Below are 23,753 nucleotides of genomic sequence, written 5' to 3'. Positions count from 1 at the left end.
GGTACAGAACTTGGAAAAACTCAATCAAATGTGTTATTTACCTTTTTATATATATAAATTTTTTTTTAAATTTATTTTCCCTTTTTTTTTTTTTCCCTCCAGGGTTATTGCTGGGCTCGGTGCCTGCACCATGAATCCATCGCTCCTGGAGGCCATTTTTTTCCCCTTTTTGTTGCCCTAGTTGTTGCAGCCTTGTTGTGGTTATTATTGTCATTGTTGATGTTGCTTTGTTGTTGGATAGGACAGAGAGAAATGGAGAGAGGAGGGGAAGACAGAGAGAGGGGGAGAGAAAGATAGACACCTGCAGACCTGCTTCACCGCCTGTGAAGCGACTCCCCTGCAGGTCCCTGCGCTTTGCGCCACGTGTGCTTAACCCACTGCGTCACGTGCGCTTACCCCACTGTGCCACCGCCTGACTCCCTATTTTCCCTTTTATTGCCCTTGCTGTCTTTTTATTGTTGTTGTGGTTATTATTATTGCTGTTGTTATTGATGTCATCGTTGTTGGATAGGACAGAAAGAAATAGAGAGAGAAGGGGAAGACAGAGAGGGGGAGAGAAAGACAGACACCTGCAGACCTGCTTCACTGCCTGTGAAGTGACTCCCCAGCAGGTGGGGAGATGGGGGCTGGTCCTTGCACTTTGTGCCATGTGCGCTTAACCCACGCTACCGCCTGACTCCCACCTTTTTTTTTAACCACCAAGTGAGTGATTAAAGCATTCTTTCTTTTTACATTATTTGACTTAACATGGGTTGAACAAAGTTACAAGATTTCTGAGATATAGTTTGACTCCTACACAGGTGTGTACAATTCACAGCACCTGACATCAGTCTCTATGTCCTTCTTTCTTCGCTTTGGTAACTCACCATAGTTTCTACAGAGTCTAAGAGACCACCTGGTAGGAGCAGGGGAGCTAGCATAGTTACGCAAAAAGACTTTCATGCCTGAGGCTTCAAAGCCCTAAATTCAGTCCCCAGCACCATCATAAACCAGGGTAGGTAGGGCAGTGCTCTGGCAAACAAAACAAAATGTAATGAATTGGTTGTTATTATTTTATTTGCTTGTTTGTTTTTTGCAAGTTCGTTTGCTTTATAGTTACCTGTATTTCACATGTGTTAAAAACACCTGGTATTTGTCACAAGTACTTTTGCTATCTCTACCTGCACTAAATTGCAATGGAGTGTAAATTGTCTGGATCAAAAATATGAATAGTAATCCTTTTCCTTCCATCTCTCTCTCTACATATTACTTTATTTATTCATTTTTCATAGAAACTAATAGGAAAGGGAGAGATAGACAATGAGAGAAAAGAGAGACACTTGCAGCATTACTTCAACACTCTTGAAGAGTTCCCTCTGCAGGTGGGGACTGGGGACTTGAACCTGGTTCCTTTGCAATGTAACACACTCTACCAGTTACACCACCACACAGCCCTCCCTTTCTCCCCTCTTCCATTTATTTATTTATTTTATTTATTTATTTATTTATACCAGAGCACTGCTCGGCTCTGGCTTATGGTGATGTGGGTGATTTAACCTGGGACTTCAGAGGCATGACAGTCTCTTTGCATAACCATTATGCTATCTCTCCCTCCCTTCTTTCCTTTTGCTTTCTACAAGAACATTGCTCAATTCTGATTTACAGTGGTGCTGGAGTTAAACCTGAGACCTGTCTCAGACATGAAATTCTTTTTCTATAAACCACTGTATTATTCTGGAGCCAAGTCCCTCTTTCCTTCCTTCCTTTCTCTTCTAATTTTTTTTTTCCCATCACTAAGACTTCCCTGCTCCAGGATGACTTTTTCAGGTAGAGAGACTGAGACAAAGAGGGAGAGAGAGACCATAGCACTGAAGCTTTCTCTAATGCTCAAACCTGTGCTGTGTACACGACAAAGCAGCACACTTTTCTTAACAGAAAAGATGTGCTTAGACACACTCATTGGTGTCTAAACCACGACTGTTTAACAATCAGCATAAATTCTCTTCATTTCTCACACTTACTAGAAATATTCAGTCAAGGATTGCTTAAGCACATGAGATTAAGAGAGACAGACTATCATTCTGTTGATTCTTTTGGATTCAATGTTAGCTGATAATACTTGCTAGCATTTACTAGTTGTTTACTCTTTATCTGAAGGATTACATAATCATTTCACTTAATTACACAGCAAATTTATGGAAAGGGATTGGTGTTACATCACACAGGTTCACACTGCCTAAATCCCATAGCTTATACATGGGGGCAGCCATTAACCATGTGAACTCAGGTCTTCCTGACTCTAAAGGTGAGCAATTAAACACCAAAGCACATGCTGTCTTGATGAATTGATAACAATGTTACTGGACCATATAATCTGTTATTCTGCTGGGAAATTGTGCCGATGCAGTCACATCTGCCATGTTGTCCCCTCAGGCTACTGTTAATTCCGGCAAGAGTTGGGACATTCTCGGAGTGCTTGTTCAGCCATGTTGTGCCCTCAGGGCATTGTCTATATCCCCGCGATATTTGGAGTGCTCTGGTTACTCCTCCACCCTCCCATTCTCACGAGAGTTATCATCCTATCCTGGAGTGCTATGGTTACTCCTCCCCCTTCCCATTCTCGCAAAAGCTACTCCTATAAAAGCCCTTCTTCTTCCCTACCTCGTTCTCTTGCCAGCGCTTCACTCCGGTGTTCAGACACAGGAAAGGTTACTGCGTGAGGCGGCCATTTTTGCTACCTCCACGTGGCCCAACCTGCTTCTCTAGCACCCAACTCTGAGGTGCCAGTGCAAATAAAGATTTGTGTTTCCTCTTCGCTCTGTACCCCCCCTCTTCTCCGCGGCCCACGCACAACAACATCTGGCGCCCAACGTGGGGCCAGAGAAGTGGAAGCCTCAGGAGAAGCTGAACCCAGGGTGGCAGGGGCGGGGTCAGAGGAGGAGCCTCCGAACACGTGTATGCGTCTGTGGGAATGGAGTTTTTGGGTCTAGCCACTGATTGCTTAGGGCATCTAAGTCTTAAGCACATGTGCTTTAACTCTTGTCTCTCAGCCTCAAGGTCGCTTATCTTCATGGCAGACCACGTTGTACATATCTTGTAAGTGGCAATTATAGCTATGAGAACCCACAGTGTAGCGAAAAATAAAGTGTCTCTGAGAGTGAAAACCTGTCCCGGGAGAGAAGGAATTAATGTCTGGGACACCTCCTCATAAAACGAAAAAAATCCCATGGTGAGGGGAAACGCAGGGCCACAGAGTCAGGCGGCTGCCACTTACCTGTGTCTGGGCGGCTTTTCTGGACTTCAGGCCAGGCGTGAGTGCGGGACACGTCGGGCGCCAGATGTTTGTAAATTCAGTCCAAGGAAAACTGAGTCTTCAAGTATATGCTGGTTTCCCTTAACAGGAAGGAAATGGCTTCTTCAAATGCACTGCTCAGCTATCACAATGAGTTTACTTAGTGGTATCATTTGTTTACCCAACATATGATAACTGTATTTATGAGGCTTATTATGTTTCTTGGGTTATAATCATATGGGGGTAAAGTCTAGTGATAAACATGACAGAAAATTCTTCAGACATACCCACAGTTGAACAGGAAAACAAAAAGCTTACATAAATAATCACATGCATAATTGATTACAATTGTGACAAGACACACAAAAGACAAATGAATTGTGATATAACCTAGTTTGGCTATAAGTCTGAGTTAGTGGCTTAGCTAATAAAGACATCTGAAAGAAAACTTTGTAACTATTTGTCAGCAATTCAATATGCACTGATGTTTCATTGAATATAATTTGATAATAGACTAAAAGTGAAAAAAGGAGAGAGACAGAAGCACCTCTTTTACTTATCAGGGAATATCTATAAATTGTTACTTTTCTTTCTTTTTTTTAGCAGAATTCCAATTTAAAAAATTCATCTGGAAAATACGTAAAGCAGTCATACTGCAATAAAAATGGAAATTGAGTTGAGATGATGTCATTGTTTTGGCATATGCATAATTTGGAGAAGACAAAGACAAATAAGGTCATCTGCTTAGAAGTTACCTTTGGGTGATAATTAATTCTTACTTCAGAAAATGTTATCAAGAGGATGACTAAGAAAACTAGCATCTCCTACCTTTGAAATTCACCATCATGATTAAGAACTGAGATGGGGTCAGGAAGATAGTACTGTGATTTGCTTAACAGCTTTCTTGCCTGAGGATCAGAGGTCCCAGGTTAAATCTCTAGGGCTGGGGAGGAAGCATAGTGATTATGCAAAGACTTTCATGCTGGCATGAAAGGTCCCATGTTCAATCCCTAGCAGCACCATAAGCCAGAGTAGAACAGTGCTCTGGTAAAAAAAAAAAAAAAAAAAAAAAAAAAAGAAGAAGAAGAAGAATTAATAAAACAAATTTCCAGGGGGCAGGCAGTAGCACACAGTCTTTTTTTTTTAATTTATTTTATTTTATTTATTTATTCCCTTTTGTTGCCCTTGTTGTTTTATTGTTGTAGTTATTATTGTTGTTGTCGTCGTTGTTGGATAGGACAGAGAGAAACGGAGAGAGGAGGGGAAGACAGAGAGGAGGAGAGAAAGACACCTGCAGACCTGCTTCACCACCTGTGAAGCAACTCCCCTGCAGGTGGGGAGCCAGGGTTCGAACAGGGATCCTTATGCCGGTCCTTGTGCTTTGTGCCACCTGCGCTTAACCCGCTGCGCTACAGCCCGACTCCCGGTAGCACACAGTCTTAAGAGCACATAGTGTGAAGAACAAGAATCCCGGTTTGAGCCTGGGTTCTGCACCTGCAGGGGCGTCACTTCACAAGTGGTGAAGCAGGTCTGCAGGTGTCTATCTTTCTCTCCCAATCTCTGTCTTCCCCTCCTCTCTCCATTCCTCTCTGTCCTATCCAACAACAACAGCAGTAGCAACAATAATAGCAACAACAACAAAAACAGCAATAATAACAACAGTAGAAAAGAGATAGCCACCAGGAGCAGTGAATCTATAGTGCAGGCACCGAGCCTCAGCAATAACCTTGGAAGCAAAGATAAATACATAAATAAATGAATAATAAATAAATAAATAAATTGCCAGGTTAAATCCCTGGCATCATCATAAGCCAAAGCTGAATAGTGCTCTGGTAAAAACAAACAAATATACAATAACAAAAACACTTATAGACAAAGGCCTGAGAGACTGGGTAGGGTGGTGTCTTGCTATGCCTGTGGCCAGGTGGAAACCCAGCCCAATATGGGAGCACCACTGCACTGAGGTAGCTCTGGAGCTGTGGTCGCTCTCTAAATGTATGTGAGGTCCTATTATCATAAACCAGTGTTTTTAGAAATTACTTTGTAGGCACTTTTCTACTTGGAGCGCTCCTAAAATCAATTTCCCCAGGAGTCAGTCAGTGATCAAAGGCATAGGCAGTACGGATCTAAAGACTCCTTTTCTTTCCACATCACCTTCACTGTCCCTACTCAGTATGCTTCTTGGCATTTAAGAGATGCCGACTATGCAAATTTATCTCTGCTACTATTTCTCCCATGTTTCTTTCCTGTTCAGAAGCAGAGAAGGAAACATACTGTAAAAACAAAAAAGCCTCTGAGTTGTGACTTCTGTTATCTGTCTCATCTGAAGAGCCCTCCTGCTCAGTGGCCTGTTCTTCACTGCCAGCTCTGCCTACCTGAAATGCCACTAGAAGTGCATCTAATTAAAAGGAAAGAAAAAAAAAAGTGGGGAAGTAACGATTTTGCAACTAAACATGCCTGGAAAGCCTCTCCTTATTAGATAAAATTTAGACAAGTCAAGGTTGGAGAATAAGGGATTTGGGAGTACGCTAGACCGGACCTGCCAATATACGCGGATATCTTCGCCCACCCTGTCCAACGCTTGACGTCTCGTCACCCAATCTGGTCCCCTATGCCTACACTGAACTTCTCTGTTCCAGTCTCTTGGAAACAGAGCTGGCAGTCAGCTGAGGTAAAGAACAAACACCTCATCACAGACCCCTGCAAGCGTCAACCCGGCTTTGACCTAGCACGTTATGATTGGGCCCTCCTCAATGGCTATCGAACAGGCCATGGCTGGTGCGCCTCTATGTTCCATCGCTGGGGAGCCAGAGACGACCCGAACTGCCCCTGCGGCTACAGACAGACTATGACCCACATAGTCAACGACTGCCACCTCTCCAGATTCAAAGGAGGTCTCGAAACTTTACATCAGGCTCAACCTGATGCTGTTGACAGGCTACGGAAGAAGGGCAAACACTAGAAGAAGAAGGAGCACCTTGGACTATACATGGGATCATGGCAAGAGTCAGAGCAGAGAAATCACAGGATGCTCTGGTATAATGGAAAGAAATGATATGAGTTAAGAAAGGATATATGAAAGGCTGAGTAGTACAAGGATCCAGGCTCAAGTCCCCAGTAGGGAAGCTTCCCCTGCAGTAGGGAAGCTTCACTAGTGGTGAGGCTGTACTGCACGTGTTTCTCTTTCTTTCTATCTCCCTTTCGCCCTCTCAATTTCTCTCTATTGTATCAAGTAAAAAAGAAAAGGAAAAAAATGGCCACCAGGAGTGGTGAATTCATTGTGCAGGCAACAAACCCCAGTGACAATCCTGGTGACAAAAATAAATAAATAGATAGATAGATAGATGATAGACAGATAAGACATGTAGATGAGACAATAAAATATTTTTGTAAAAATACATTTGTGCCTGAGGTTCCAAGGTCCCAGGTTCAATCCCCAGTACCACCATAAGCCAGATCTGAGTAGTGCTCTAGTATGTCTCTCTGTGTCTCTTTCTAAAATAAATAATAATAATAATAATTTTAAAAAAGGCTACAGGATGAAGAGTAACTGTGGCTCCCCAGAGGTGGGGCAGTAGATTAAGTGTTAGACTCTCAAGCACGAGGTCCTGGATTCAGTCCCTAGCATCACATGTGCCTGAGTGATGCTCTGGTTCTCTCTTTTCTCTCTTTTCCCATCTCAATCTCTCATAAATAATTTAAAATATATATATTTATTTATTTATTAATGGATACAGACAGAGAGAAATTGAGAGAGAGGAGGAGAAGATAGAGAGGAAGAGAAACAGAGAGACACCTGCACCCCTGCTTCACCACTTGTGAAGCTTTTCTCCTGCAGGTGGGGACCAGGGGCTTGAACCTGGGTCCTGTGTACTGTAATGTGTGCACTTAACCAGATATGCCACCACCTAGCCCCTCAAATCTTTAAAAAAAAAGAGAGAAGAGAAAAGAAAGAAAAGAAAAAGGGTGACAACACAAATCAAGACATATCTGGGGCTTTTGTTTGTTTGCTTGCAGAGCTGAGATCTTAAATATATGTGATTTCACCACTCCTGAACCACTTTCTCATTTAAGTAGAGACAGTACCAGTTTCCCCTGTTGTATTAGCCCTTTCCATGTGGCTGTAGGGTTTGAAAGTAAGGGCACACATGTAACTGCTCAGACTTGATTTTGGTTAATTTCATGAAGCCTAAAATGTCCTTCTTTTCTCACTCGTAATCCCTATCCCTGGTGTTCTAATCTGATAAACAAAACAAACAAAAGTAGCACTTTCTCAAAAATTTTAATTCTGCAAAGAGCAATCAAATAGGGTAGAAGACATAAGGGAGACATATCTAGAGAAAGTAGACGATTTTTACAGTGATACTGACATCACTTTGAACAACAGAAATTGTCCAATTTACTGCATATGGCTAGAGAGATAGCATAATGCTGATGCAGGAAAACTTTTCTGACTGACGCTCTGAGGTCTTAAGTTCAGTCCCTAACATCATCATAAGTCAGAGCTGAGCAGTGCTCTGGAAACAACAACAACAACACAAAACAAACAAACAAACAAACAAATTCACTTCTTACAACTGGTGTTTCTACAATTTATTTTAAAAGTTTTGGGGGTCGGAAGGTAGCAGTGGGTTAAGCACACATAGCATGAAGCACAAAGACCGGCGCAAGGATCCCGATTTGAGCCCCCGCTCCCCACCTGCAGGTGGGTTGCTTCACAGGCAGTGAAGCAATTCTGCAGGTGTCTATCTTTCTTTTCCCCTTAATAACCACAACAGCGACAATAACCACAACAATGATAAAACAACAAGGGCAACAAAGGGGAAAATAATAGCCTCCAGGATCAGTGGATTCATGAAGGCACCGAGCCCAAGAAACAACCCTGGAAGCAAAAAAAAAATAATAAGTTTTACTGTACTTCTGATAGATAGAAACACTACTCCACTGTTCATAAAGCTTCACCATCCCCCAGAGGAGGGAACTGGTGGCTTGAACCTGGGACCTTGCACATGATAACTTTTGCACACTACTGAGTAAATCACCACCCAGACCCAATAAATACTGTATTTTGGGCCCTCCTCAATCGCTATAGAACAGGCCATGGCCGGTGAGCCACTATGTTCCATCGCTGGGGAGCCAGAGATGACCCGAACTGCCCCTGCGGCTCCAGACAGACTAGGACCCACATAGTCAACGACTGCCACCTCTCCAGATTCAAAGGAGGTCTCGAAACTTTACATCAGGCTCAACCTGACGCTGTTGACTGGCTACGGAAGAAGGGCAAATGCTAGAAGAAGAAGGCGGCCAAATTATGAATAAATATGCATATGTGCCACCACTGGGCCCCTACAATGGGTGTTTAATATGTCCGTGTCTTCCAGTATCCTATAGAATTATCAACTTTTCCAGGTTCAGTCCTTGACACATCCCTATGCCACAGCTGAACAGTATTCTGGTGTTCCTCCTCCTCCCTCCTTCTCACTCCCACCCTCTCTCTCCCTCTGTATCTCTCTGTAAAAATAAAGTTTATATATATATATATATATATATATATGGGGGGGGTCAGGCAGTGGTACACTGAGTTCAGTGCACATAGTGTGAAGTGCAAGAATCTGCTTAAGGATTCCAGTTGGAGCACTCAGCTCCCCACCTGCAGGGGGTTGCTTCACAAGCGGTGAAGCAGGCCTACAGGTGCCTGTTTTTCTCTCCCCCTCTCTGTCTTCCCCTCCTCTCTCCATTTCTCTCTGTCTTATCCAATAACAACAGCAGCAACAGCAGCAACAGCAACAATAGGAACAACAACAATGGAAAAGAGATGACACCAGGAGCAGTGGATTTGTAGTGCAGGCACTGAGCCCCAGAGATAACTCTGGAGGGAAATATATATATATATATATCACCTTACTGCTAGTACAACACTTTGAACCTTACTCCTCCCAGAATTAGGATCTTATTTATTCTCTTTGCTTCCTGATTCTCTTTTCATTTACAAAATGCCTTTTTTCTTTCAACTCTAAGAAAATTCCACACAAGCGAAGGAAAAGAAATGGTTTTATGGATGGGGGAAATGGCATTATGGTTATGCAAACAGACTCTCATACTTGAGGCTCTAAGGTCCAAGATTCAATTTCCCCTGCCCCACCACCGCCATCACCACAAATGAGAGCTAAGCAGTGCTCTGGTTTAAAAAAAGTTTTATATAAAAAAAAAGTGCAACATGAAAATTTAGCCATTGTGAAGGGTAGATTCCACAGGAATACAATGTAATTATCTCTCATTAAATTTTTTTTTTTAATTTAACAGACATAGAGAAAGGCATGACATCACTCTGGCTTAAGAAATGCCAGAACTCAAACTCAGTACCTCATGCTTAAGAGTTTAACACTTTAGCTATTTTTGTACTTCTGGGCTGCAAACTTTTTTTTGCCTCCAGGGTTATCACTGGGGCTTGGTGCCTGCATGGTGAATCAACTGCTCCTGGTGGCCATTTTTTCCATTTTGTCGTTGTTGTTGGATAGGACAGAGAGAAACTGAGAGAGGAGAGGAAGACAGAGAGGGGAAGAGAAAGACAGGCTGGTGAAGACTGCTGGTGAAGTGACACCCTGCAGGTGGGAAGCCGGGGGTCATAACCAGGGTCCTTAGGCTCGTCCTTGTGCTTTGCGCCATGTGCACTAAACCTGGTGTGCCAATTTACTTCCTCTGAACTCCAACCCCCACTTTTTTTTTCCTCCAGGGTTATTGCTGGGCTCAGTGCCTGCACCATGAATCCACCGCTCCTGGAGGTCATTTTTCCCCCTTTTTGTTGCCCTAGTTGTTGCAGCCTCGTTGCGGTTATTATTGCCATCGCTGACGTTGCTTTGTTGTTGGATAGGACAGAGAGAAATGGAGAGAGGAGGGGAAGACAGAGAGAGGGGGAGAGAAAGATAGACACCTGCAGACCTGCTTCACCGCCTGTGAAGCGACTCCCCTGCAGGTGGGGAGCCAGGGGCTCGAACCGGGATCCTTACGCAGGTCCCTGCGCTTTGCGCCACGTGCGCTTAACCCACTGCGCCACCGCCCGACCCCCCCCCACTTTTTTTTTAAAGATTGATCTTATTTATTATGAGAGAGGCAAAGACAGAGAGACAGAGAGAGACCAGAACACTACTCTGATATATGTGGTATAGGAAGGAGACTGAACCAGAAACTTTAGGCATGCAAGTCTGATGCTCTACCACTTGAGTTCCTTCATCCAACCACCCAGTAACCTTAATAAGGGCTATTTCACATGGAACAATAGTGAAATATTTGCATCTCTAAACAGAAGAGGCTATATATAATAAGAAAAATGTTATAATCCACAGAGGTTTTCACTCAGAGAATCAACAACTAGATACTATATGTTTCAAAAGAAAATTCATTGTAACTACAAAGATTTTCCCCTTTCAGATTCTGAATGGAACCAGAGAGGGATGATGATGAGTGCCTACAAAATAAATGCCCAAGGCACCTCTAACCCATTTGTGTTGGTGGCCATAACGACAAGTTTGTTTCATGAGACAATTGATTCAATTGCAGAAATTGCTCTCAACACTAAAGTGAGCATAAATGAATAGATGAATCATGCCCCTGTCCAGTTTGCTAGCTACAGGACTCTAAAATCGAATAAATGCTATCATGGAGAGTTTTAGAAGAGAAATGCCATCTACTGAAAAGGATATATTAGCCCTTTGTGTTTTTTCAGTCTTTACTGCATGACTACAGCTATTCATATTCCTTAAACTCTATCATTTGTACTTTGATAGCTTGGTGATAGTTGGATTTAGGATTCATACTCTTCAGGAGAAAGGAAGAGAAAGCAGCTTCTTTGGGAGTTTCCCATGGAATGCATGTTTATCAAGTGTGCACAGAGGATGAGTGGAGGTGGAGTAGGAAGAGCTTCTCAGGTTGAACCTGGAGACAGATGGCTTTCAAATTAATTTGATAAGCAGCCTTTAGTTCTCAGAGAGAAGAACTGGGGTGGGGTGGGAAGTGGGGGCTTAGCAAGACTGGGCTACAGAGATAATTCAGTGATAGAGCATAGTCCCCTCATGCCCAATGTCCCAGGTTTGATTCTTGATGCTGAGAGGTGTTCTGTTTCCTCTCTCTCTCTCTTTTAATATTTATTTTCCCTTTTGTTGCCATTGTTTTGTTGTTGTAGTTATGGTTATTGTTGTTACTGATGTTGTCGTTGTTGGATAGGACAGAGAGAAATGGAAAGAGGAGGGGAAGACAGAGATGGGGAGAGAAAGATAGACACCTGCAGACCTGCTTCACTGCTTGTGAAGTGAATCCCCTGCAGGTGGGGAGCTGGGGGCTCGAACTGGGATCCTTACACCGGTCCTTGCGTCTTGTGCCATGTGTGCTTAATGGCTCCTCTCTATTAAAAGAAATATAAATAACTAACTGAATAATAAAAAAAAATCACAATGAGTTGTAAACAGCTTCAGGAAGAGGGAAAGGAATTTCTGAAGCAGCTTCGTGGATGGTTGACACTGATTTTAGAGCCATGTCATGACTGACCCAGGGCAGCCTGAACAATTCTCTGAAATTTGCTTCATGATCCTTAGCTATAACATTTTTGCATGAAGACTGGAGAGACAGTATGGTGGCTTGGCAGAAAAGACCTTCAACAGAGGTTCCAGGTATAGTCCTCAGCACCATCAGAAACAGAGTTTAGAAGTGGTCTGGTAAAAAATAAAATAAAATATAATAAAATAAAATTTCCTGAGAGGGCACACACACAGTTCCTAGGGCAATTGTGAGCATGGTTGGTGCTTTATTTCTTTCCTTAGTGATATGTGGAAAAGCCAAATTCTCCTTATGGAGTGCCCCTACCTAGTTGCTAGATGGATAAAATAGAAAAACAAGATTGGGTAAATGACTAGATAATTTTGCATACAAACTGTTGGTATGCTTCTAAATTCTGATTCTAAAACCCCTTCTGTTTCATTGGTTTAATCCCCCCTGCTTAACACAGTATTCTATTTACATAACCACTGTTAACTAAGCACCACCCTGCCTCCAGGGCATTGGTTTAATCCCCACTGGTTCATGATGTCTTTTTGCTCCGCCCCCTCTCGCAGTCACCTTGATTTCCACCACTGTCTTTTTGCTCCACCCTCTCTACATCACATCCTGTTTCCACCCTACTTGGCAAGTATATATAAGAACAGGATGGTGATTAGAGATAGCTTGGCTTGTGCTGCATTCCACATGAATAAAGAGATACTGCGTACAGCTCAGCCATGAGTCTCTGGTTGTCTGTCTCCCGCCCACGAGGCTAGACCGACATACAAACCAACACAGAGAGGCTAGATTTATTGTCTAATATGTTACCTAGGAGGTTGAGGAAAGAGCTCAGCTTGATAAGGCACCAACTTGTACTTCTGAGGTCCTAGAAACTTCAGGTTCAATCCCTAGCATCACCTTTTCTCAAAAGCTGAGCAATGCTCTCCCCCCATTTCAATTTCAATCAAAAAGAGGCAACGGGGAGGAGAGACAGAGGTAGAAGTACAGAGAAAAGGAGACACTACAGCACCACTACACTGCTTGTAAAGATTCTCCTGTGCATCAAACTCCCATGTGGTGCTAGGAACTAGAATATGGTAAAGTACGTGCTCTGTCAGATGAGGCATCTCCTGAGTCTTGACATTGATTTTTAAAGGGTTACTTCTTTATTTTGACACTTTCCTAAGGGAGGCTGGGTCACCTTACCCTGTAACTCCAGGAACACTGGTACTGAAACAAGAGCAAGAGTGTTACCAGCTGTGAACAGAGACTGCAAGCTCAACTGTCAGGGACTTCAGGGTTACACACGCTCCTGTGCTAAACATGATAAAAAGATCATAAAAAGATAATTGAAAGGAGAGGAAAGAGACAGAGAGACCTGCAGCACTGCTTTACCTCTTATGAAACTTTGCTTCTGCAGGTGGAGACCAGAGGCTTGAACCTGGGTCCCCTAACCCTAACCCCTAACCCCTAACCCTAACCCCGGGTCAGGTTGATAGGATAAACAGTTAATTTTATTCATAAGTTTTCTTCAGCAACAAGGGCAACAAAAGGGAATAAATAAATATTTAAAAATAAATAAAAATTTTTAAAAAAATTTTTCTTCAGGTGTGGGAGATACTCTCTGCCCTGATCCAGATTTCTAGTTTTATTCTCAACTCTGACACTATCTTCCCAGACAGTATTTTTAGTCTACCTCCATGTTAGTTATTAAACTCAAGCAAAAACTGCTAAAGTCATGGGTCCCTAGAAATATACCTAAAATAAGACTTCCTAGATTCTTTCCACCCCAAGATCCCTATTTTCATCTATTATACTCCTATTTTGTTCCCGTTTATTAATCATTTTGTCCTGCCTTATACCTTACCACCTTTCAGCAACCAAGTTACCAATGTTATCATGATTCCATCCTGACTCCCTGGGCAGACAACCTCACCAATGTGTCCCAGAACCTCACCTCTCCAGACCCCTACCCCACTATGGAAAGACAGAAACAGGCTGAGGGTATGGATCAACCTGTCAACACTCATGTCCAATTGAGAAACAATTACAGAAGCCAGAACTCCCACCTTCTGCACCCAAAAAAGAATTTTGGTTCATAGGCCCAGAGGGGGAGAAATGATAGAAGAAGACGACCAGAGGGCTCTGAGCTCCAATTCCATCAGGACCTGGAGAGAGAATAAGGTAAAAGGAAGGACACTGAGAAGTAGTAATAGGTGTAGGTGTGACTTAGAAAGGAAGGGAAGGCAGGACAATGGATAAGATGGGCAAAAAAATATATATAGGGTGTTTTTTTTTTTGCTAGCACATCAAAGTATATTTCTTTTAATAAAAATTGAAAGTATGTACATTATTTACAACAAAAAAAAACAAGTTAAATTTTGTGTGTGTGTGTGTGTGTCTCAGAGTAAAGCTGGTGGATGCCACTAAACTAGTAAAGAAGCATTTACAAAACAGTTCCGTGGAAGGGAGGTAAGGGTAACAAAAGGGAAAAAATGGCCTCCAGGAGCAGTGGATTCATGGTACAGGCACTGAGCCCCGGCAATAACCCTGGAGGCAAAAAAAAAAAAAAAAGGAAGAATGATTAGAACATACTGAAGTTGAGAACCAGAGAAGAGTACAGAAGGGCAGGCAACAAAGGATTCATCAGGAATCAAATCCACAAGATAATCAATCCCAAAGCCACTGAAATAATAGTCAACCCATATCTGTGGCCTTGAGAGAACTACTACAATTTCCAGTGGGAAGGAATGGGGACACAGAACTCTGGTGGTAGGAACAGTGCAAAATTATATCCCTGATATCACACAATTTTGTAAGTCAATATTAAGTCACTGATAAAATAAAAAAATTAAAAGAGAGAGACTAGAGAATAGTTCTTTTTTAAAATTATTTATTCATGAGAAAGATAGGAGGAGAGAAAGAACCAGACATCACTCTGGTACATGTGCTGCCAGGGATCGAATTCAGGACCTCATGGTTGAGAACCCAATGCTTTATCCACTGCGCTATCTCCCGGACCACTAGAGAATAGTTCTGGCATGTACAATGCCACGGATGGAAATCTGGACCTCACACATGCAAGGAATGCACTCTATTTGCTAAATAATCTCTGTGGCCACTTAATAGAATTTTTTAAACTTTTTTTTTAATATTTATTTAATTTATTTATTCCCTTTTTGTTGCCATTGTTGTTTTATTGTTGTAGTTATTATTGTTGTTGTCATTGTTGGATAGGACAGAGAGAAATGGAGAGAGGAGGGGAAGACAGAGAGGAGGAGAGAAAGATAGACACCTGCTTCACCGCCTGTGAAGCGACTCCCCTGCAGGTGGGGAGTCGGGGTTCGAACCAGGATCCTTATGCCGGTCCTTGTGCTTTGCGCCACCTGCGCTTAACCCGCTGCGTTACAGCCCGACTCCCCAGAATTTTTTAAACTTTAAAAAAATATATTTATTTATTATTTATTCCCTTTTGTTGCCCTTGTTGTTTTATTGTTGTCGTTATTGTTGGATAAGACAGAAATGGAGAGAGGGGGGTCGGGCGGTGGCGCAGTGGATTAAGCGCATGCGGCGCAAAGCGCAGGGACCGGCGTAAGAATCCCGGTTCGAGCCCCCGGCTCCCCAACTGCAGGGGAGTCGCTTCACAGGCGGTGAAGCAGGTCTGCAGGTGTCTATCTTTCTCTCCCCTTCTCTATCTTCCCCTCCTCTCTCCATTTCTCTCTGTCCTATCCAACAACGAATTGCGTCAACAAGGGCAATAAAAAATAACCACAACGAAGCTACAACAAGGGCAACAAAAGGGGGAAAAAAATGGCCTCCAGGAGCGGTGGATTCATGGTGCAGGCACCGAGCCCAGCAATAACCCTGGAGGAGGAAAAAAAAAAAAAGAAATGGAGAGAGGAGGGAAAGACCGAGAGGGGGAGAGAAAGGTAGACACCTGCAGACCTGCTTTACCACCTGTGAAGAGACTCCCCTGCAGGTGGAGAGCCGGGGGCTCAAACCAGGATCCTTACACTGGTCCTTGCGCTTTGCGCCACATATGCTTAATCCGCTGTGCTACCACCCGATTCCCTTAATTGCATTTTTTAAAAACAATTTTGTAACGTGACAGAGAAATAAAATAGAGCATCACCATGGCGTACGTGATGCTGGGATTGAACTCAAAATCTCATGCTTCTAGATCCAAAGCTCTAGTCACTGTACTACCTTCTGGGGTGATCTTTTTTTTTTCTTCAAAAAAAGAAAATAAAAGACTTAAAAAAAAGTGCTGGGGAATAGCACAATAGTTACGAAAAAGACTTTGATATCTGAGGCTCAAAGATCCTAGGTTCAATCCTCAGCATCACTATAAATGTTCCAAAGTGGAGCAGTGCTGGGGGTGAGAGGAGAGAGGAAGAGTTGGGAGAGTGGCTTAAGACAGGGTAGAGTGCAGGACTGGTAGCATGAGGCCCCAGGATCAATCCCTGGCACAGTAAGTAGTCACCTATTAAAAAGCTTAACACCATGGCCACTGCTGTTAAAATGGAATACCCATGATCTTCAGGTGTGAATCAAAATAGGCATAACCCTCTGGTGGATGATTTGTAGTGCTATTAAAAACTCACATTTCTGTGTATTCCTTGACCCAGAAACTCTCTTTCTGAGTTTTTATTCTGAGTAAATAACAATTACTGTGCTTGAAACTGTATCAAGAGGAATGTCTTTTCACTATATTTCTAATAACACGAAACAAAGCTGAGATATATAGGGGCCTGGGTTCTAAACAAAGAGGAAGGGGACTCACATGAAGAGAAAGTAATTCCTGTAATGAAGACCTGATGTCAGTGTCTTGCCATAGAGATAAGTCTTTCCAAAAGAAAAAGCTATTTCTCTTTTAAAAAAATTATATTCAGCAGGTTAAGTGCTCGTGGCGCGAAGTGCAAGGACTGGCGGAAGGATCCCGGTTCGAGGCCCCAGCTCGGCTCCCCACCTACAGGGGAGTCGCTTCACAAGCAGTAAAGCAGGTCTGCAGGTGTCTTTCTCTCCTCCTCTCTGTCTTCCCCTCCTCTCTCCATTTCTCTCTGTCTTATCCAACAATGACAACATCAACAACAATAATAACTACAACAATAAAACAAGGGCAACAAAAGGGAATAAATAAATAAATACATTAAAAACTATACTGAATACTTCTGGAAAAAAATGATGAAGTCATCTTCTTTACCTCATCGTGGATGGAGTTTGAAGTAATTATATTAGGTGAGGTAAACCAGAAAGAGAAGGATGAATACAGATGATCTCACCCATGGGCAGAATGAAAAAAGAAAAGGAGGGGCCAGGAGGTGGTGCACCTGACTAAGCACACACATTATAGTATACAAGGACCCAGGTTCAAGCCTCTGGTCCCCACCTGCAGAGGGAAAGTTTCATGAGTGGTAAAGCAGTGCTGCAGGTCTCTCTCTCTGTTTCTTTCCTCTCCTTTCAATTATCTTTTTATCCAATAATAAATAAAATATTAAAAAAGAAACAAGAAGGAATGGGAAAGCACAAATTCACACACACACACACACACACACACACACACACACGAAAGTGCACACACACATTTTTTACCTGAGTACTGCCCTGGCTTAAGGTGGTACTGGGGATTGAACCTGGGACTTCAGAGTCTCAGAAGCCAAGATGGCAGCTTGGAGACAACACCTTGTGTGAGCTCTGCAAGGAAGCTGTGTTGTTAAAAATTCGGAGGCTCCAGCTGGCCGGGCTAGCTTCATGGGCGGGTAACAGAGACGACCAGAGACATACGGCTAGGCAGGGAAGCTGTATTTCTTTATTCACGAACAATGATTCATAAACTAACCCAAACCAATCACCACACAGATCTGTCCTGCATCCTTCCCCGCAGCAGCGCCAAGCACTCTCTCGAACTCTGGAACTCTGGAACCATCCAGGGTTCTTTGGGGTGGGGCCAAGTGGGCCATGAAATTAGCAGGACTGATCCAATTTTCTTGGCGGGGGAGATCTAGAACAACCCAATGTAAAGCATACAACAAAGCTGCTTTCAACCTGGGAATCTCGGGTAAGGCTAGGATTTTTGGGCCACAGGGGAAGGGGGAGAGCAGGAGGTGGCCAGGGTGACACCAAAGAAGAGTCCTATAACCCACTCATGGACTGGCAAACAGAGGCTGAAAAGGACAAAGGAAACAGATTTTTGGCTTGGCTACTTCAGCATTCATCCCGCACCCCCAAACCAAAGCCAGCCCTGTGCTGGTTGGCCAGCTGCTCCTGGCAGGCTTCCTGTGGAGCTAATTTCTTTATCAAGATTCCTGGCTCAGCAGGGGTTGTCATCCAAGAAGAGGGGGGATATCTCCCCAAGTAAGCCTTCCCCCCCCTTTTTTTTTCTTTTTGTAGGGGACTGGAGTTCTATTTGAATGACACAATGACCAATCAGGACCTCAAGCTTGCCTGGTAAAGACAACCTATCTCTCTTGATTTAACTATGGAGTTTCTTTGATACTTGCCTCTTGTAATTGTTTTTGCTTAGTTTAGGAAGGGACTATGTGCAGCCAATCTGGAGCAGTCTAACCTGCAGACTGACTGTTAAGGTTTTATTATTCTATTCTATATTATTATTGTTATATGTACATATCTCTTCTCCCTTCTCTCCAGGTTGACCAAAATTAGCTGTTGTTGCTTTTTCCACTGATAGGTGACTGGGTGTGCTATCCATTGTGGAAGGAACTTGCTTCTCTCTCTGTCTCTCTCTCTCTTATTTCTCCACCTGTCTTTTTCTCTCCTCCTAGCTGATCCAAAAAAATCTCTGTCCTTTCACTACTTGTTTTTTTTTTTCTTTTTTCTTTCTGTATTCACTGGCACTCATTTGGGAATTATCTTGTGGAAGAAGTCTAAGAATGTTCCCCCCCCCCCCCGTGTGTGTGTGTGTGTGTGTGTGTGTCTTTTCTCCTTTCCTTTCTTTTCCATCTATCTATAGAATTTATAGTGGACAGTTTGTGTAACTGTCTATTCTTGCTTTATCTTTTTTCTTTTCTTTTTCTTTTTGTTTTGTTTGCTTTTGTTCTTGGACTGGTGGTGTTGCTTGGCTAACTAGTTTTGGTTGATTGTATCTATCTTTGCTTCGGTTGCTATTGTACTTTCTGAGGTTTGTGACTTCATTTGTGAAAAGACATTAGTTTAGTGTGGTTTGTACTCACAACACAACAACTGAAGAACTACAGGACAGAAAAATACAAACCACATCAATAAAAAAAAGGTTAAATCAAGAGCAAATAAAACTGCTACCACAACGAATCAGGACAGGAGCCCAGAAGAAACTCCAAATAAGTCAGAAGCAGAGTCTCAGACTTGGAAATCTTTTGCATAAACACTATGCTTATCTCCTCAGCCCAATTTCTATTTATTAGTGGTGCACACATGACCTCCATTGTGAATGCTTGTTATAGAAAGTTTTTCCGCAAAAGTTGAAAAATAGAGAAGAAGAGAAAACACTAAGAAGAACTTGGACTAGAGTTGGTATATTGCACCAAAGTAAAAGACTCTGGGTTGATTGGTGTTGGGGTGGGGAAGAGTTCAGATCCTGGAACATGATGGCAGAGGACCTAGTGGAAAACTGAGAAATGTTATGCATCTACAAATTACTGTATTTACTGTTAACTGTAAAACACTAGACCCCCAGAAAAGAAATTAAAAACAAAAAGAAAGTTTTTCCATATTGCAGATTTGAGGGGTGGGCAGGATTTATTTAATAAGACCTTTCTTTTAAAAATATTTTTATTGGGTATATTGATGACTTACAGTAAATACAATTTCTTATGAGCCTGATTGCTAGTAAGTTGTTGATCATATAAAAAGTGCTTCTCTCCTTCAAACCTAATTGATAGTCCAGTGAACATTCTTTCCATGCAAAACTTTGAATACATCCTTCATGTGGATTTAAGGTGACCACATAAAGAATAAAACGATGTTGGCCACTGGCCATCTTTTTCTGCCTGACATGGCAGCCTTTATGAACTCAAATTCCAATACTGAATAATTTCCTTCTTCACATTCCTTTAGAGGGATTCACTTTCCTGTACTATGAATCATCTCTGAGGATAATTCCCTTTTCCTCCTCTTTTAAAATATTATAGTGATAACATGCTGATGTTGAAAAGTTGAGATACATTTCTTGACAAAATAACTGAGTCTGACATCAGTAATAAAACTTCTGTTTATAGTTTTGTTGATTTATGTATTCATTAATTTACCATCTGTCATTGTTTCTCTAAAGTGGTAAAACTTTAGAGACATTTATAAATGTAAATATTTTAAAATATACTAATTATTTTCACAAATACTTTAAAACACAGTAATTATTTTCACAGACTTGTCATCTGTCTCTTCCCTTGGTGACATTCTATTATATGTAAAACCCTTTTATTCATAATATGCACTGATCAGCTCTGACTTATGTTGGTGCAGGGGACTGAACCTGGGACTTCAGAGCCTCAGGTATGAGAGTCTCTTTCTACAAGAATTATGCTATCTACCTCCATCCCATATATATTTTTTCTTTATCAGCCTTTAAACCCGTCTTCTTTAATGTTTCTCCCTAAGAATAGGAGATTACTTCACTGTTGTACTTTTTTTTGCCTCTTGGGTTTGTTTGTTTATTTGTTTTCCTTCCAGGGTTTATCTCTGGGGCTCAGTGCTGGCACTACTAATTCGCTGCTACTTGCAGCCATGTTTTCCATTTTCATTGGATAGGACAGACAGAAACTGAGAGGGGTGGGGGAAAGAGAGAGAGGGAGAAAGACAGATAACTTCAGACCTGCTTCACCATTTGTGAATCGACCCCCCCCCCCCCCCCCGCAGGCGGGGAACTGGGGGCTCAAACCAGGATCCTTGCTCAGGTCCTTGTGCTTTGTACTATTCGCTGATTCTTTATACCCAGGTGATTCTGATTTTACTGCTTTCATCAACCGCAGTTTTTCTTTCCTTCCTCCGTCCCTTCCTTCCTTTCTTCCTTCTCTCTTGATGGCAAGAGACAAAGAGGGAGAGATGGAAAGAAGAGATACTATAGCACTGCTCCAGTTCTCATGAAGCTTCCTTTCTGCATATGGTGCCAGGGTCCTCCCACACGGTTAAGTGTGCACTCTACTGGGTGAGCCATATCCCAGCCCACTTCTGTTCATTTTTCTAATACCCTGATGATGACCAATTTGAGTCTTTTTCTATTTTTCTTGTTGTCACTGGGGCTTCAACATGCTGACTTAACTTCTTCAAAGAGAAAATGGGTGAAAGGGAAAGATACCACACCACTTCAGCTGTAGTGAGGGACTGGGTTCAAACTGGATGGCTCACATGGCAGAGCAAGTACACTACTCATGTGAGTTACCGTATCAGATTATTATTAAGTACTATTATTATTATTTTAATAGGAGAGAGACAGAGTAGAGCACTGCTCAGCTCTGGCTTATGGTGATGTGGGGGGACTAAACCCAGGACCCTGGAGCCAAAGACATGAAAGTATTTTTGCATAATCATTATGTGATTAAAAACTTTAAATATTAGAGAGAGAGAGAAAAAAAAACCAAAGCATCACTCTGGTAACACAGTGCTGGGGACTGAACCAAGGACCTCAGGATTCTAAGTCCTATGCTCTGTTGCCTTATCACCAATTAGGCTGCTGTAAAACATAATCTCTAAGGATTTCTTGAGGCCATTCTTAAAACACTGAAAAGTTTGTGAAAAAGGAGTTGGGGTAGTCAAAAACTGTTCTCTTTAGATTTGATCCCTTTACCTTCTAGTGATATGACATTTTTATGTCACTTTGTGCCTTTATTTCGTTACCCATTAAAAAGAAATAATTGAGGGAGTTGGGCAGTAGGGCAGCACGTTAAGCGCACATGGCACAAAGTGCAAGGACCGGCTTAAGGATCCTGGTTCGAGCCCCAGCTCCCCACCTGCAGGGGAGTCGATTCTTAGGCGGTGAAGCAGGTCTGCAGATGTCTATCTTTCTCTCCCCCTCTGTCTTCCCCTCCTCTCTCTATTTCTCTCTGTCATATCCAACAACGACGACATCAATAATTACAAAGGCAACAAAAGGGAATAAATAAATATTTTAAAAAGAAATAATTGTACTTCTCAAACCTATTCACAAACTTTTCATTTCTTCTGTGACAATGTCATACATCAGAAATGATAGTAACCTTAAATAAAAAATTAAAAAAAAAAAAAAAGAAATGATAGTGACAACAAATTCTGGAGAGGTTGTGGGAACAAAGGGCACTGCTGTTGGGAATGTAAATTTGTCCAGCCCGGTGGAGAGTAGTCTGGAGAACTGTCAGAAGGATAGAAGTGGACCTACCCTATGACCCTGCAATTCCTCTTCTGGGGGTATATCCTAAGGAATCAAACACACCCACTCAAAAAGATTTGTGTATACCGGGAATTGGGTGCTAGGTAGCGCAGTGAGTTAAGCACATGTGGCACAAAGCTCAAGGACCGGCAGGAGGTGTTTGAGCCCCTGCCTCCCCACCTGCAAGGGAGTCGCTTCACAGGTGGTGAAGCAAGTCTGCAGGTGTCTATCTTTCTCTCCTCCTCTCTGTCTTCCCCTCCTCTCTCCATTTCTCTCTGTCCTATCCAACAACGACATAAATAACAACAATAATAAAACAAGGGCAACAAAAGGGGATAAATAAATATATATAAAAAAAGGTTTGTGCATACCTATGTTAATAGCAGCACAATTTATAATAGCCAAGACCTGGAAGCGACCCAGGTGTTCAACAACAGATGAGTGGATGAGTAAGTTGTGGTATATATACACAATGGAATACTACTCAGGTATTTGCCATGTTTCTCATGTGAATTAAAATTAAAATATTGCATATTATATTTCATCCAAGTTGAGCAACTTTCTTCTGATTTGTTTTCTTCACATATTGGAGATTGTTGCTATTTTTCTTATAACACATAGTATCTTGCCTGAATTTTACATATTAAAATTTTTTACTTTTATATTTGAATGTCCTCCACCACACACACTATTTTAAGAATGACCTGGGGAGTGGGGGTGGGGGTAGGGGAGATAACATAATGGTTATAACAAAGAGACTCTGATACCCAAGGCTCCAGGTCTCAGCTTCAATTCTGTACACCATTGTGAGCAGTGCTCAGGTAAAAAATAAAATAATGACTGGGGGGCATGTGAGTGTGTGTGTGTGTGTGTGTGTGTGTGTGTGTAGACAATTTAGAACACTTGCTTTATCATGTATGAAAGCCTGGATTTGAGCCCTAGCACTACAAGGGAACATCATGGAAGGCAACAGGGGCGTTTAATGAATGGTGGAGCAGTGCTGTGGTATCTATACTGTCCTTCCCTCTTTTTTTTTCTGCCTCTCTTACTAAATCAAAAAGGAAAGGAAAGAAGGAAGGAAGGAAGGAAGGAAGGAAGGAAAGAAGGAAGGAAGGAAGGAAGGAAAAATTATTTTCATAGGGTAGTTCAGCAGTATCTTGTATATAAGAGGCCTTGAGTTCATCCCTGACTCTTGTTATTCTTTTTTCTTTCTCTTTTTCTCCTTCTCCTCCTTCTTCCTTTCACTAGAATACTTTTCAGCTTTAGTTTATGGATTATAGTGGTGCCTGGGATTGAATTTGACATTCTGCAGTCTCAGGCATAAAAGTTTGCATGATAATGGTGCTACCACCCTCTAGCTCTACATTTAAAAAAACATTTGGAGAAGCGAAGAAGGTCTGCAGGTGTCTATCTTTCTCTCCTCCTCTCTGTCTTCCCCTCCTCTCTTGATTTCTCTCTGTCTTAACGAACAACAATAGCAATAATAACCATAACAAGGGCAACAAAATGGGAAAAATGGCCTACAGGGGCAGTGGATTCGTAGTGCAGGCACCAAACCCCAGAAATAACCCTGGAAGAAAAAAAACTGGGGGTGGGAAGGTAAAGTCAAAGAATTTT

General features: G+C 42.2%; 1 long non-coding RNA gene across 3 annotated transcripts in view; it reads right to left on the bottom strand.

The window, feature by feature from the left end:
• Positions 1 to 3,227: 3,227 nt before the first annotated feature.
• Positions 3,228 to 23,753, bottom strand: part of LOC132539465 (uncharacterized) — a 133,205-nt gene continuing 112,679 nt past the window's right edge. For all 3 annotated transcript variants that reach the window (XR_009550775.1, XR_009550776.1, XR_009550774.1), the window contains 2 exons: positions 4,100 to 4,214; positions 3,228 to 3,372 (listed from right to left, as the gene is read on the bottom strand). This is a non-coding gene — a long non-coding RNA (uncharacterized LOC132539465). The remainder of the gene's footprint in view (positions 3,373 to 4,099; positions 4,215 to 23,753) is intronic.

This window comes from Erinaceus europaeus, chromosome 7 (genome assembly GCF_950295315.1).
Source record: "Erinaceus europaeus chromosome 7, mEriEur2.1, whole genome shotgun sequence".
Classification (NCBI taxonomy): domain Eukaryota; kingdom Metazoa; phylum Chordata; class Mammalia; order Eulipotyphla; family Erinaceidae; genus Erinaceus; species Erinaceus europaeus.
Note: the sequence above shows the minus strand (reverse complement) of the source record. Positions and strands in the feature narration are given on the sequence as shown.